Here is an 11,575-nt window from a genome sequence, read left to right as displayed (position 1 = left end):
CTGAATACTATTTTTATTCTAAATCATAAAAATATTCTAGAAAATACATACCTGATTTTATGCATATAATACCTTGATTCTCGTAAAGAGATCAACCAAAACATGAGTTAAAGAAAAACTAAAAATCAATCTTTATTGACTAGAGACTCATGCTGATAACGTGTTATAAAATTAAGCTCATGACAATATAAATATAAAGAGATGAAGACAAGAAAAGTAAGATGGAAGATAAGACTTTCTTCTTATTCAGGTGTCAATCAAATAGTGAGTGATATCTCTATTTATAGTGTTGAGATATCACTCCCAAAAGTCATTTAACTAGTAGATACATAGTTATCTACATTGTTATCCAAAAAGGGGATTCATATCATCTAGGGAATATACATACATGAATTTAGTAGTTCATGAATAAACCAAATGGTCATCCACTATTCAATGGATTTATAACAATATATATATATATATATATATATATATATATATATATATATATATATATATATATATATATCCCTTATCTTACCCCCTTTTCCTATTAATTCAACTTCAAATATTTTTGTTCAAAAAAAATATTTCTTTTTTTTCCTCATACTTCTCTTTTTATGGTTGAAGAATCTCAGGGAAGTAAAGTGTATTTTCCTCAAAAGCATGAAATGGAGTTCAAAAATTTAGCTAACAAGGAAGAAGTAGAAGATGAATATGACTTCCAAATTCATTGTTATGAAAAACAAGGTATCCATGATACAGAAAGTAATCATGACGCAAGACAAAAATTTCATACCAATGAATAAAGGTTAATTGTTCAATGAAAATAAATATTTCGTTTATTTAAAAAAGAATGATTTAATTTGACTTGGAACAGAGTTTACGAAAGAAATAGATCATTTAATCTTGTGATTCTAAAATAAAGTTATGTCAAATGTATCAAAATGTCGTTTAATCTTGTGACCTTAAACATGTCATGTGGAAGGTTAAACTTAAATTATTGTCAGAGAAGGAAATCGTGACATTCTTTTTGAAATAGAGGGAGTACAACTTTTTTGAAGACGAGTACACATATGATGATTACAATGTCGAAATAGTGCCTCCCCATATGATAATTAGATGGATAATTTTAAGAAGAATGATGACAATTTTAGTTTGTATCAGTTTAGGAGGGATGCTCAAGAGAATAAAATTGAGATGATTGGTTTTATCGAAACATGATTTTAGAGTTTAGTTTCTTTCTCGTACTAGAAACAGAGAAATGATTAGGAAAAAAGGTAGATAGAAAAGAGAAAAAAGTCTTTCTTTTTTAATATAAATGTAACACACTAAAACTGATGGAATATAAATTCAATAACTTTGTGATTTATGCTTATGTGTATGAGTACGAATTTTAAATTAAGAATTTTATAATTTAAATCAAATACAAAGATTGTTAAAATATAATAAGAAAACGCAGACATATAAAATGGGAAAAGACTTATACGGTATTAAGGGATAGTTTAGTAGCTAAGTTGATTGACTACCTAAAAATTTGTTGATGAGAGTTTGATTCCCAACTTGTAGTCTCCTTCCTCATTTTCCTTTTAAATAACAATTAAAAAATATTGTTAAAATAAATCATACAAAGAAAAATCAAATCATTCAACATTCAATGAGCAATTAAATAAAGTTACCCCATTTGACCAATGTTTAAATAATTTCAATCATATTTTGTGATATTTTCATCTTCACTCCTTTTCCGGACGATTGTTGAGGAAACATCCTCTCAGATTTACGTATATTCATACTACATTTCATAGTAAATGGATAACTGAAAAAAAATGAACAAGAAATTTAGAAATGACAGGAACATAAAATTTTACAGGTGAACAGATAGTGCTTGAAGAGTTGTTAAGGCTTTTGACTGAAAGGGAGAGAAATAAAATAGTTGGGGGCGATTGAAGAAAGTAAAATAAATTATGGCTTACGATAGAGGAATGTGGGTCACCTTTTTAAATAAATTGAAAGGAAAAATTTGCGAGGATCAATTGGGTTGAATTTTATGTTTCTTTTAGATGGGTCATAAGTTGGATCAATTAATGAGTTAAAAGTAGATGTCAATTCAACCAATTTTAATAGAAAGAGCTATCTAATTTTATTTTTGTATATTATTTAATTATTAAAATACTACCACGAGAATATAAGATGATACTGATAAATGGTATAAAATAATAATAAATATAATCATTAGTTGAGTACAGAAGGACAAATACATATATAATTTTGAAAAAAATTAAAAATGTGATTAAACTTTAAGAAATTTGTATAATGATGATGATAATAATAATATCAAAAATAGTAATAAATAATACTATAATATAGAGAATGTTATTTTTAAATATAATATGAGTGATAAAATATTACATAAAATTCTGAATAGAGCTATAAGAATGTAGGAATTTTGCAACAGTATTCTTGTATTGATATTTCAATATTGTTGCTAGAAGTGCTTTTGGCAATGAGAAAAAAAAGATGTAAATATCATTGGAAAAATATTATGCAGTGATAAATAATAGAACAATTTTCACATATAGCAAAAATAAAAATCATATTTGTATGCTATAACTATAGTTCTCATAATTGCGCTCCATTAGAAATTTTATGTTTCCTAGGAGCTTATGATTTGTATAATTCGCTAGAAGCATTCAATTTTGTATAAATTGTTCAGTTTTCTATATATTTATTTATATATTTTAATTTGTGTAGTAAAATCTGTATTTATATAATTATAAGTGTATAGGATAAATATATGTATATATATTTATATATACACATTATGTTGCTTTATACAAATACAAATTCATTTTATACATTGTGAAATGTATAAAAGGGCTAATTGTATACAAAAAATGAGTAATTGTATACGGAATAAGATGGCAAAAAATAAAATGTTTGCTGCGAATTACAATTAAAATAAACTATGGCTTATAACATTTAATTTGAATTAATAATTGCTATTTCATTCAATTTTCCCTAAATAATATTGTTACTGTCAGCTAATTATTTACATAAAAAAAGCTATTGGCATAAATAAAATTTTATTGGTAAAAAATCACAACGTTATGACTTATGCGATTATTTAACAACAAAAATATTGTTTCAAGAAATTATTCTTTTCTCAATAAATTTAATTGTTGCTAAATAAAAGGCAAGAAAATTAGTTAAAATCTTTTACGAATTTTAGCAACAACTATTACCAGAGGAAATTACGTTTTTCCTTCAATATCATCATATTTAATTTAAGCAATGATTTATTAGTAATTTATATATATATATATATATATATATATATATATATATATATATATATATTCGAAGGTCATTATGTAAAACTAATGCATTTTGAAAATTGTAAATAATAGACATTTTATGTAAAATATGGTTTCAATCAAGATTTTCATTATGTTTAAGTATTTAAGAATCATTTGATAGGTGATTAGAATTTAAGTGATTAAATTGTACCTTGTGTAGTTAAAATGATTCAAGTACGATAAGTCACTTATGTGTGAACATGTGTTCAGACAACACCCTGAATTATTTTGTACTTTAGTATTGTGTTGCTACTATATATTGTGGTTAATTTTCGTGCATAAATTTCAAACCTCACCATTAATTTTTAGTTTATTTTAAATTTGATAAATATTATTTTTTTCACCAAAATATCTATTCTGAAACACTATACCTCAAACCCCAAAAAAAGAAGCAAAACAAACATACCTACACACACTTAATACAACAAACAAAACATGAGGTGTCAAATGGTGTGAGTTGAATTTGGGAGGGGGTGGGGGGGTGGGGGGGTGGGGGGAGGAGTGTTAATAGTGTGACTTTGGTTTGGGGGCTTATGTGGTGTTGATGGTGTGACTTGGTTTTGGAAAGAGTTTGGAGAAACTAAATAAGGTGCGGACAAATTAATTTTTTGATCATTTGTTTGAACTTCTTAAATTTTTTCTCTTTCTGTCACGACCCAGACCATCGTGATTGACACCCACACTAACCATCCGGTGAGAGAACCACTACTACTATCCAAACTACGCAACTAAATCAAAACTAAGGCATTATGTTACGAAAGTGATGTACCGTGGTTTCACGGTTACCTTAAGTTTAGTGTGTGTCTAACGCCTTTTTGTATTAGTTTTAATGTATTTTCTTTTTTTTGTAGGAAATCTGTCAAGAATGAAAACACGAAAGAATTGTGCTGAAACTGTCGAAGTGACTACCTACGGAGCCATCGACGGTCCATAGGTGGCCACCGTCGTATGAAGAAAAAAATGTTGAATGAAGATGGGAGAATTCTAACTAAGTGTGAGGCTACTAAGGCTCTCAAAACCATCATCTCCACGACGGACCATCCTGCACATCTGTCATCGTCAAAAAGTAGCCCCAATACCCATCTTGAAAAGAAGCTTAGTGTGGAACAACGAAGGACCAAGAGGTCCATCGTGGCCTCGACGGTCCTTCATCCATGTCTTCGACTCATACACGATTTTTGGATAGATTTTCCTTAAATAGATTTTCCTCTTTTGTTAGGACTCTATTATTATATATACTTGATAAAAACCTCGTTTTTGGGGTTAGACTCTTGAACATTTTTCAGATTTTATTGTTCTAATTGTGAACATGTGATTATGCACCAGAGATGTTTAAATCCACCTATGCAAGAGATAGTGAAAAAGGAAATCATTAAGTGGTAAGATGTTAGAGTGATATATCCAATCGTCGATAGTAGTGTGTACCTAAAAAAGGGGGAATGACTGTGGTTCCCAATGAGCAAAATGAGCTTTTTCCGATGAGGCCAGTGAGTGGATGGAGGGTATGTATGGATTACCGAATATTAAATGCATAGACCGAGAAGGACCATTTTCCTATCCCTTTCATGGATTAAATGTTATATAGACTTGCAGGAAGGGGGTGGTACTGTTTTCTTTATGAATAGTGGGGTTATAATCAAATTCTATTGCACCGGAAGATCAAGAGAAAAATACCTTTACTTTTCCTTATGGAACCTTCGCGTTCAAGAGAATGCCGTTTGGGTTATGTAACGCACCAGCCACGTTTCAGAGATGTATGATGTCGATTTTCTCCGATATGATGGAGGACACTACTGAGGTTTTTATGGATGATTTTTCAGTGGTTGGTGACTCCTTTGAGAGGTGTTTGAGTTATTTGTCCGAAGTTCTTAAGAGGTGTGAATATTGCAACCTTGTGCTAAATTGGAAAAAATATCACTTCATGGTGAAAGAAGGTATTCTATTGGGTCATCGCATTTCAGAGAAGGGTATAGACGTTGATCGAGCTGAAGTTAAGGTGATAGAGTGACTTCTTCCACCTATCTCTGTAAAAGGTATGAGAAGTTTTCTTGGGCATGCAGTCTTTTACCTGAGGTTCATCAAAGATTTTTCAAAGATTGCACATCCTTTGTGCAAGTTTCTTAAGAAAGAGTGTATGTTTCATTTAATGAATTCTATCTTAAGGCATTTGGTGAGTTGAAGGAAAAGTTTATGTATGCACCTATCATTATTTCTTCGGATTGGAGCATGCCATTTGAGGTGATGCGCGATGCGAGTGGGGTTGCTCTTGGTGTTGTATTGGGACAAAGAAGAGACAAAATCCTTCATCCCATTTACTATTCTAGTAAAGCCCTTAATAAAGCCCAAAAGAACTCTACCATGACTGAATAAGAGCTCCTTATAGTAGTCTTTGCTTTGGAGAAATTTTGCTCCTATTTGTTTGGCACGAGGGTTATAGTGCATACTGATAATTTTTCTTTAAGATATTTGATGGCAAAGAAGGAAGCGAAACTGAGATTGCTTCGTTGGGAATTACTATTTCAAGAATTTGACTTTGAGGAGAAAGATAGAAAAAAGACCGAAAATCAAGTTGCTAATCACTTCTCCCGATTAGAAGATGAAGCAATGAGGGAGTTAGGTGAAAAGGCTTAAATCGATGATATTTTTTCTGATGAGCATGTATTGGCTGCTTCCCAAGACTTGATTCCATGGTTCGCAGATTTTGCAAATTATCTGGCTAGTGATATTGTCCCACCGGACTTGTCCTTTCATCAAAGGAAAAAGTTCAAGCATGGTGTGAAAAAGTTCTTTTTGGATGAGCAATACTTATATAGGAGTTGGGTATCGATGGTCTTATTTGGCGTTGTGTGCCGGAAGTTGAGATGTTGAGTGTTTTGGAGGCATGCCATTCTTCGCCTGTAGGTTGGCATTATAGTGGTATTCGAACTGCTCACAAGATCTTGCAATGTGGCTACTATTGTCCAACCATCCACCAAGATGCTCATGAGTTCTCCAAGGCATGTGATAGATGCCAAAGAGATGGTAGAATTTAGAGAAAGCAGGATCTCCCTTTTAATCCCATTCTTGTGATTGAATTATTTGATGTGTGGGGCATTGACTTCATGGGCCCTTTTGTGAGTTCTCATGGGATAAAGTACATTCTTGTGGCAGTCGATTATGTGTCAAAATGGGTAGAACCTACCGCACGTGCGAATAATGAAGGGAAGAGTGTCACTACATTCTTGAAAAAGAACATATTTTCTAGATTTGGCACCTCAAGGGCTATTATTAGTGATGGGGGATCCCACTTTTGTAACAAGTTGTTTAAGGTATTATTGAAAAATATGGGGTTCTCCATAATGTGGCCACTCCTTACCATCCTAAAACTAGTGGGCAAGTTGAGGTGTCAAACAGGGAGATTAAGCAGATTTTGAAAAAAATGGTGAATGCTAGTAGAACGGATTGTCAAGGAGGCTTGATGATACTCTTTGGGCCTACAGACAACATCAAGACTCTTATTGGTATGTCCACATACCAACTTGTATATGGGAAGACTTGTCACTTACCGGTTGAAATAGATCATAAGGCTATGGAGCAATGAAAAAGTTGAAAATGGATTGGCATGAGGCTGCGGAACAGAGGTTAAACGGGTTGAATGAGCTTGATGAATTTCGCTTGAAGAAATATGAAAGTTCAGCCATCTACAAAGAAAATATGAAGAAGTAACATGACAAAAATATTGAAAAGAGCAATTTATTGGTTGGAGATTTGGTGCTTTTGTTCAATTCTAGGTTGTGCTTGTTTCCGGGCAAACTCAAGTCCAAATGGAATTGTCTTTATTTGATCACCCAACTATTCCCTTATGGTGCGGTTGAGTTGGAGAACAAGGAGGGTGTGAGGTTCAAGGTGAAGCAAATCGAAAACTATCTAGGGCATGCTGAAACAGCAAAGGAAGTGATGGAGAAGCAAATCGAAAACTATCTAGGGCATGCTGAAACAACGAAGGAAGTGATGGAGGCATACCATCTTTATGAAGTCTGAGTAATCAAGAGTCCTCCATCGTGCCGCGACGTTAAATCAAATGCTGATTGAGAGGCAACCCAATATGTATCCTCTATCCAACTATATGTTTTTCATGATTTTCTAGGCATAGGTGTATTATTTTTGCTATTATTACTTATGTCACGTCTGGATGTTCCTTTATTTTTCTTTAGAAGTGTTGGCTAGAGCGTAGAGTAGGGTCCTTGTCCAAAAAGTATCCAGAAAACACAAAAATAGCTTAATGAGTGTTACATGTGCAGGGACCAAATCATAAGAAATTTGTAGAAAATTGCTCTAGTGCACCCATTGACGGACCGTTGTCCCTTCGATGGACTGTTGGTAGGATCCGTCGTGCCCGGGTAAGTTCTTTAAATTTTTCTAAGTTAGGGCACTGTCGACAAGCCCCCATGACGGACCATTGATTGGCTTATAGTACGTCGATAGGGAATCATCGATCCCTCACCCACCAACCCAACCCGACTTGTCCGGCTACATATTAAAAGCTTTTAAGCTTTTCATTTACCCCACATCTTCACATAACCCCATAACCGTTTCCCTCCCTATTTCTTCTCATTTTCCCCCACTTCCTCACCTATTTACTCCCTTTCAATCCTCAGATTCCCACAGCTCCCCCACTTCCAAAAAATCCATTCTCTCCCCAAATATTCCATCTTCTTCAGTCTCCTTGCCCGTCGGTGTTCAAGGTTGGTGTTGCTACTATTCAACTACTCAAGTTTAAACTGTTATTCCTCTACTACAGTTGTCAGGTATGTTGTTCTGATCCGCTAAGATTAACTTTCATTAATATTTCTGATTACTACGATGTCTAACTGTTTAGTTACTTAATTTTGGACCATGTTGCATGCTAAATCTTCCAGAAAAATGTCCTAAGTCCCTTAGAACACTGAAATTCAAAGGAATGGGGGTGTATTGTTAAAAAAATAGTGTGTGTTTGCATGGTTGTGTTCCTGACCTAGGTTTTGATAGGCAGTCGAAAATGCATGCTTAAACTAGGAAAATTCATGCCCTACGTATGATGGGATGCTGGGTAAATGTTTAGTAAACTTAGGCTTCTAAGAGTATTTCAAATTAGTTTGATCAGGTATCAAATTTTGACTGCAAAACTGTGTTCCCTGAAGGTTAGTACGAGATCGCGTTGATGGACCGTCGGTCCCGCGACAGACTGTCGTTTGGGTCCGTCAACCCCAAATCCCAAGTTAGTGTAAGTATCCATTGCCGAACCCTTATGAAGGATCGTCGTCCCTTTGACAGTCCGTCATACACAACTGTCGACGGTGTCTGAACCTTTGTTTTTGACGTCCTTATAATTTTTTCTATGTGTCACTCGATGGACCCTTATGACGCACCGTCGTTTCTTCGACGGTCCATCCCGCACAGTCGTCGACACTGTCATTGCCTTTGTTTCTGATTTTTTAAAAATTGTTTCCAAGTGTTTCTTGATTGACCCCTATGACGGACCGTCGTGCATCCGACGGACTGTCAATTAGTCCGTCCTGCACTCTATACTTCTGCACTATCATTCCTTTTCTATGTTTTGGTGCTTCCACTAGTACTAAATACTTATCTCTGTAGGTACAAATGTTATCTAAACTCGACCGTGTCTACTCATAAAGGAGTTTTAAGTCAGTAGCCCCGTCGAATTGGCTTATCAAAGGATCAGATGATGATCATGACCTACAGTACTTGCCACCAGACACCCTCACTCACACCCATGCTTCTTGCCCCAGTACAGACACACTCACAAGGGTGGTGCCCGACATAGTCACTACCTCCCAGTTTGATGAGGAACGCATACTGACCGACACACGTTCAGGTTCGGCTTCACAATCCGAATGAGCTTCTGACTCTTTTGTGGCATTCGGTTTGGAGGAAGCTTCCGGATCTTTGGATGCTTTCGGATCGGAGGAGGCTTCTACTTCTTCCTCGTCTCATGAAGCTACTAGTGGTGATTCTACTCCAGCAACCCAGACATGTGTCCCTGCTCCGGTTGTTGATCAGCCCAACCGGTGGTGTATTGAGGGGAAATAAAAAATCTACATTGATGCCAAGATTCCCAATGACATGGGCGTCATGACTCAGACCCTGACACTTGAGTGGCGGGTTCTCACGGGGAGTCTTCCCACAATGCCAACCATTCATGAGTTATTCACCCGACATCGGCTGGAGTGGCGACTCGAGATGTAGGCCGCTATAACGATAAGATGGTCTGAGAGTTCTACGCCTCTTATGCGGTGACTCTCCTATCTCAGCTGGACAGGCGGGTAGCCCCCACAAACAATTCACCGTTGGAGTACGTTCGAGTTTGCGGCAAGCAGGTTGACATTTTCTTGCAGTCCATTCGCAGATTTTTTTATGGCGCAAATGTTGATGTCACACAGACTCCTCTCACCGCCGAGTGTGACTATCGGTGGAAATTGATCAAAGATGGTCGGTTCTAATGTGAGATAGAGGTGAGAGATACCACCAAGCGGTGGATCGCACAATACCTCTCCGTAGATGGTGTGGCTGCCGATTGGGTACGGCATCCAAAGGGGAGTATCAAGAAGTCCAAACTCACCTTCACAGCCAAGTTCCTATGGCTATTGGTCCGAGACTGCCTTTCACCTGGGATTGTGCTGTGCTAATGGGTTTTACTATTGCGGGGTTCGAGATGGACTTCTCAAGGCTATTACAGGCGGTGATGCACTAGAGGGAATTTAAGGGCACCACTACTTACCCATTCCTGTGCATGATTTTTGCATTGTGTAGGTCTACAGGAGTTCCCGTGTGGCACATTGATGTGATCAAGACCCCTCTTGGCTAGGTTGATATCGGTCTCATTCGGGATGAGTTCAATGAGTTGGCTCCCAATAGAGGGCCCCATATAGAGTTGCACCGCTAGGTGAGAACCTAGCAGGCACGGTAGAGTAGGCCCAAGGGACTAATCCAGCTACATCTGAGCCTACTGACACCACTTCGGTCGAGTATATCTCGGATGGTAGCACCGCTCCGATATCCTCCCGCTCTATCCCATCTGCTAAACTAGTCCCACTTGATAGGGTCCAGAAATTAGAGGCTCAGATGGCCAAACTTCTGCACCACATCCAGCCTTGGATGCAGAGATTCATTGCTAAGGTAGAAGAACGTATAGAGAGAAAGATATCCCAGCACACTTAGCGGAAGATCATGGAGGTCCACCAGCATTTGGACGCATTTGAGATGCTGGTTTCTCGCTCGGCCAACCTTTACAGCGGATGTGATGAATCTCCAGGCTGTTGTGGAGAGTCTGAGAGCCGATTTGGACACTATACTAAAGGCTCATGTGCTTAAGTCTGAGGCCCCTTCTGCAGAGCCTGCTGAGGACACAGTGATGGATGCCCCATTTTCCATTACTGATGTGCCACCACCTCTACCACGAGAGCGTGCCAAGAGGTACCAAAATAGAGATGAGGATGTGTCCCGGGCTCATAATAAGGAGTGCCGTGAGTTAGAGGCTGTGAGGAGAGCCTCGCTTATTGATGAAGAGGCTCGCCAATTGAGGGTTATCGAGATTGCTGCTGGGGCTTCTAGTTCCATATTTGCGGAGGATGAAAGGAGCACTACTGATGGTGCAGACATTGATAAGGACACTACTGATGGTGTCCCTACTTTTGAGGGAGTGCATTTCGAAAAACCAGACCCTCAAACTTATTTATCAGCGACATTTTGTGCCTCAGGTTTGCTTCACCTACCACTCTGTCTTATATACTTTTATGCATTGGGGACAATTGCATGTTTTTTTGGGGGAGGGGTAAATCGAAAGTGAGTGCTAGGGTGAAGTCTGAGTAGCCCAACTCAGGATCCTTTCTTGTGGTTTTCTTGCCTGTGTTCTTTTTTCCCAAGAGACTGGTTACTTTATTGTTGAATCGTCATATTGGTTATTTAGTACATAGTATACAAATGGACTCTGAAGCATGATGGCTAAACAAAATGATATCCTGATTTAATGAAAATAATGCATAACTAGGCGCAGTAACTGATAAATGTCTTGCTCTAAGCATGACATATAGATACACCACTGCATGACCCTAAATCTAAAACTCAAACTAGGTTTTTGATAATTTTGTATAGTAATGAGATGTCAAGTGAGTGTGAGGAAAATTTTAATATTCCACCATTGGAACTGAGCTAGAACTTTCCAGGTTAGTCCTGCTAAATGTAAGCCGTAATAGACAATT

This window comes from Solanum lycopersicum, chromosome 1 (genome assembly GCF_036512215.1).
Source record: "Solanum lycopersicum chromosome 1, SLM_r2.1".
Taxonomy (NCBI): domain Eukaryota; kingdom Viridiplantae; phylum Streptophyta; class Magnoliopsida; order Solanales; family Solanaceae; genus Solanum; species Solanum lycopersicum.
This window is presented reverse-complemented; position numbering follows the sequence as displayed.